This window comes from Eufriesea mexicana, unplaced genomic scaffold (genome assembly GCF_001483705.2).
Source record: "Eufriesea mexicana isolate 0111107269 unplaced genomic scaffold, ASM148370v2 scaffold18913, whole genome shotgun sequence".
NCBI lineage: Eukaryota > Metazoa > Arthropoda > Insecta > Hymenoptera > Apidae > Eufriesea > Eufriesea mexicana.
The window spans coordinates 17,956-24,018 of NW_016926163.1; the positions used below are offsets into that span (position 1 = coordinate 17,956).

General features: G+C 36.5%; 1 pseudogene; it reads left to right on the forward strand.

Annotated features, from left to right (window-relative positions):
- The first annotated feature begins 286 nt into the window (after window positions 1-286).
- Window positions 287-4,260, forward strand: LOC108554360 (piggyBac transposable element-derived protein 4-like; annotated as a pseudogene).
- The last annotated feature ends 1,803 nt before the right edge of the window (window positions 4,261-6,063 follow it).

Below are 6,063 nucleotides of genomic sequence, written 5' to 3' on the forward strand. Positions count from 1 at the left end.
GAGGGGAGAGAGTGTAAACTCATTCATAAATAAAGCCAAAGGTCTGAAAAATCAATGCATAGAACTAGGAAAAGACATTGAGGAGTGTGAATTAAAAATGTTCGTATTGAGAGGATTGTGGGATGAATATGAGCAGAATATACGAATATTGGAAAATTAAAGAGAAGTGACATTGAATGAAGCAGTGCATTTTTGAAGCAAGAAGAGCTACATAGGAAAACTAGGAAAGAGGGAAGGTCAACGAAGGAGGAGGAAAATGTAAGGAAAGCGAATGACAACATTAAAAATGAGATACAATGCTATAACTGTGGAAAAAGAGACCATAAAGCAACTGAGTGCAGATATAGAGGGAAATGTTTCAACTGTCATGGTTTTGATCATGTGTCAAGTGAATGTAGAAGGACAAGGGAATATGTGCCACGAGGAAGAGGTCAAAGAGAAAATCATCATTGAAAACAAGGGGGAACAACCATTTGTCGTGGTTCTTGAAAAAGGAGAAGGTTCTATAAGCACAATAGATGAAACTGTCATGAATGTATATGACTCTGAGCCTGTAAATAAAATAGTAGTAAGTGAACAAAAGTACATTGAAAGCAAGAATGGTGAAAATACTATGTGGCTATTAGACAGGCTCAACGAGTCATATGAATAGCAATAAAAGGTTATTTGAAACATTGAACAATGAAGAAAGAGAGATAACATTGGCAGATAAGGATGGAAAGAAATTAAGTTCCAATGCCATTGGAAAAGTGACAGTGAAGCTACCAACAGTTAAAAATAAGGTAAGACTAAAAAATGTGTTGTATGTTCTATGATCGAATGTAAACCTTTTATCTGTGGCAAAATTTACTGACTATGGATATAATGTCAAATTCGACAAATATGGTGCAATAGTGTACAAAGAACAAAATAATATTCAAATAATCGCTATTAGAAGAGGCAATGGATATTATGTGCAATCAAAGGTAATGATTAACGGAGTTGCAGCAACAATGAAAGAAGAAGAGCTGTGGCATAGGAGATTGGGCCATGCAAATCAGAGAGTGATAGACGAAATGAAGAAAAAGGAACTCGTGATAGGTGTGGAAGATGGAGGTAATATAAATATGCAATGCGAACCATGTATTTCATGAAAAATGTGCAAAAAATCACATCAGAGGCTAGAAAATAGAAGAAGCAGTGAAATATTGGATTCATGGTGTCTGGATTTGATAGGACTCATCAAACCTTCAACGAAGGGAAACAAGATAATTTTTCAAGAGTAATATTTATTTTGCTGTTAAACGAAAAGGGTGAAGCAGCTGAGAAATTAAAAGGATTGATAATATTAATAGAGAATCAATCTGGGAAGAGAATCAAACATAGAGTTGAGAATGTTATACAGGTAGTAGGATAGGACTCTGATCACGAAGATGAAGAGACAGGATCACAGCGAGATGGACGACAATGGAGATGAAATTGACGACATCGAATATAGCAATTATGAAGACGCGTATAATTCTATGTCACATTGCTGTGTCACATTTACTGCAGTTGACAAAGCGATCGGACGTATTCTTCCATGAGTGTTTCTCATTGCTGATAATTGTGTGATTTAAAATGATTAGACGAAGCAACGCAAAAAGTAAGTAAAAAATGAATCTAGATTTACTGGTTAACTTTTCTAAATTTGGTTTGTCCAGAAAGGACACTATGGTGACTAATAGTTGAAGAAACTAATAAATATGCGGATTATTAACCCTTTGCACTCGAGAGGTGACCTTAGTCATCATTTCATAAAATTTGGAAGCTCGATATTAATTAATCTATCAAATTTAATGTAATGTAACAGTGTACGAAGTATCGAAATCAAATAATTCTGCAATTCTATTATTATACAATTCTTTATTTACTGCTCAAAATAGTATCGAGCCAAAAAATCGTCGAGTGCAAAGGACTAAAGGCATTTACCTAGAGAATTAGTATGATTTGAAACAGAGATTTGGACACCAGTTACTGTATTTAACGTTCTCTTGCTGTAAAGGTGCAAAAGAAACAACTACTAGCGATAGAAAAGTTTGGACTTGGATACGATGTTGTAGTAAATTTTTTAAAGGATAGTAATTGTTTGAATAACGGGCTTTACATGAGTTGTCCACAACGCTCGAAATGTGCTGGGTTTTCTCGACACGAAATTTGAACAGCGCGATCGCGCTGCTTGGGACTAAAACGGTTAAAATGCATTAATGATATAATCCTATAATAAATAAAAATTAAGTAAATTTTAAATAAATTTTCTGTAATTATTTAAAACAATGTAAAATTTTTAGTTTTATATCATATTTTATACTGACAGTCACCGGTGACTGACGCGATTTGAACGAAAAGATAGTGTCAGTCACCGGAGGCTGACGTGGCACTCAACGTGTTAATACTTAACCCTTTCGTTACGGGTGTAATGAGTAGATAAGGATTGCCCCATCTTAACGTCGGATGATGACAACGGTGTATATAAGTTCAAGTTCGAATCGAGTGTTTCGCGCGGAAAAAACACATGATAGCGGCAAATCCTTTGTAGGAATGTCTGTAGAATGATTGAGAGAGAAAGCGTGTGTATAGAATGAAATAGATCTGGCTTTAAATAGGGACACAAGGGCGCGAGGCATATAGATGGTGTGTAGTCGAGAATAGAGGATTAGAGTTGAGGTTAGAGTTGAGAACAGTCTAGTGTGATATGTTAATTAAATAAACCAGTTTTATTATTAAAAAAGAAATTCTTTTATCAATTTTTTCGCGTAACAACGGGTGCCGACTATAATCGGCGTTCGCGAGACAATCTGTATATCGGGTGCTGACTACAATCGATGTGTATGCGACCACCTGTGCCGACTCTCGTCGGTTAAAAAGAATCTACTGTACCGATAGAGTATCTCTTGATTCTATGACCCATATTAGATTAAATCCTACTAGAAATATATTCTGCATACGAATCAAGCTTCTCTTTTTTCTACTGGATAATGGAGTATTTGTTCGGTACAAGGTGCGACTATAATACAAAACAAGAATTATAGTACAAAATCCCTCTTATAAGTAATTAAAAGAGAGCAAGAGAAATTGGAAAGATTAATGTCTAATTTTACAGTTTAGAGGTAAATTTTTAGGTTAGAAACATTTAATATTAACATTTGACCATATTTGAACATTTTGGTTGAAGCTTTGTTAAAAATTTGTTTAATACAATGTTTTTTGCGCCCTTGTTAGAATGTCACGGTGGAGTTGAAAAAGAAATCTATTTTTGATTGGATTGACTGATACAAAGTATGATTCCGAGAATGAAAACGAAAATAACTTCATTCTACACAGAAAAAGGACTATATGCGATACCTCACACTCTGAAGCAGAAAAGGATGACGAAGACAATGACGTCTACTGTGATACATGGACGTCAAAAACTTTCATCCCTAAAATATATCCGTTTACGGCAGAAAATCCAGAGATTATGCCAAAAATTACCAGATCGGCAAAAATCGTTGAATACTTTCAACTCTTCTTCTCAGAAGAGTTCGTACAATTTATCGCAAATGAAACGAATGATTATTGGTAAAAAAAAAAAAATAACAATAATATGAAGGATGTAGAAGGAACAATAGTATCCGAATTGTACTGTTTCTTTGCTCTTTCATTTCTAATGACACGCAACAAGAAGTTGTCTTTGGTGGAATACTGGAGTAGAGATACACTTCTGCGTAGTGATGTTTTCGGAGAAATTATGGCTAGAGATCGTTATTTGAAATTGTTAGAGATGCTACATTTCACCATAATCCTAGAACTATCAATGATCGGATATATAAAATAAGGAACATCGTTGATATGCTCCGAAAAGCATTTAGCCAATCATTCTATCCCTACCAAAAGTTATGCATTAATGAAAGTTTGCTTCTATATAAAGGGCGACTATCCTTCAAACAATATATTCCTTCGAAAAGAAGTAGATTTGGCATTAAATCGTTTATACTGAGTGATTGCCGAACAAGATTTGTACAAAATATTGTAGCGTATGCCGGTTCATCGACAATGGTCAATAGCGAAACTAAGGAAATTGGAAAGTCCGGAGCAATAGTAGAATCACTTATGAAGCCCTACCTACGAAAAGACCATACCCTGTTTGTAGATAACTGGTATTCGAATCCAGCCTTGTTCAATTTATTATCTAACAACTACGCAAATGCATGCGGAACCGTAAGGAAAAGGCGTAAAGGAATGCCATTCACGATAGACTAAGAAAAGGAGAAGCATCTTTCCGATCATCTAAAAATTTATTAATTATAAAATGGGCGGACAAAAAGGATGTATACATGCTTTCTACTATACATACATTAGAATTTACAACGGTTTCTAGGCATGGCGGAAAAAAAATTACTCAAAAACCTCTATACGTAGTAGATAACAATAATTCTATGGGTGCCGTCGATAAAGCAGACATGGTAATAAGTACTGTGAGTTCAACGCGCAAATCTCAAATGATACCGCAAATTTTTTTCTCATTTATTAGACACACGCGTGTGGAATGCGTATTGTCTGTATAAACATAAAATGCGGAAAGCCATTTCTATGGCCAACTTTCACCTAGAATTAATCAGGGAAATACTGGAAAAATATCATAAGACTACTAATTATCATCATCGAACAGCCAATAATAAGAACGTGGAAAAATGTTAGAGGAATTTTTATGCGCTAATAACCTCCACGTGATAAATAAGCCTGATCAACCGGCCACTGCGAAGACGAATTTGACGTCACAATTGTAACCGATTATCGGGCATGATCGGGCGCCGTCGTGTCCTCTCGGCGATGAGTGAGAGAGTGGGGGGTGGAGGCAAAAACAGAAGGCCTGATATGCGTGGTGTCGGTTCGTTCTTAGCGCTCTGGAAACTGCGGAATGGAAAGGTGTGTTCTATCGTTGTAAAGTATAACTAGAAATAAGTAGATAGATATAAAACAGACGTAGCTGCATATTTTAGAAATCTTGGAGTGCCGAAAGATTAACAACCCCTAACCTACTTGGAAAGTGCAAAGACTGGACGGTATCACCTGACAGTCTGATAAGTGACCATAACCTAATCACGACAACTCTTGTATGGGAGACCAAGGAGTACGCTCTGTTAAACGGACTTGGTGGCTACAACATCAAGCGTGCCAATTGGAAAAAGTTATTGACCTTGGTGGACGAAAATACGAACGATCAGTTCATGCAAGAATTCAAATGCAGGCCGCCAGATGTAGCGGTAAGAAAATTTACAAAAGTGCTGCAGGATGCCTGTGACTGCTCAATACTCAGATGTTGGAGGTGAAGGTTGAAAGTTCCATGGTGGAATAGGGAATTAAGAACACAACGAAATAAAACGAACAGTTGCAGAAAGCAGCTTGCGAGGACCAGAAAGCTAAATACCGATGATGTGCTAAACATGACAGAAAAGTATAGAGTCGAGAGAAACAAATTCGTCTCAATGATAAGAGCGAGCAAGAAGAACAGCTGGAGGGCCTTCGTGAACGAAGAAGACAATAACAACCCATGGGGAATTGTGTATAAAATTGTAAAAGGTAAATTAAACACGGAGGAGCCCATTTCCTCATTGACACTAGCAAATGAAGAGATCACGCTCTCATGGCAGGAGACTATGAGAGCCATACTCGAAAAGACTCTGCCAAGATCAGGGTCTGACTCTGAATCTTCAGAGCATAAAGAAATCGAAAAATAGAAAGTATCATATAGTATCATAATAGCAATGTAGAAGAGCCGATAGCACTTGGAGAAATCCTGGCGGTTGTCAAAAGCGATTGGTAGAAGGAAATATACAACCACTTCTGACGTTCTTTAATAATTGCTCACGCAATGCCACTTTTCCTGACATCTGGAAAGAGGCGAAACTGAAAATCCTATTAAAACGCAAAGACAAAGACAAAAATAAGGTAGGAAAAAAATTCATTGGACTATGAAGAAGACATCGTTCGACGAAAAAATATAAATAGAAGACGACCGAGAATATTAAGAACCTCTTCAGAAGAGGAAGGTTCGATTGTTGA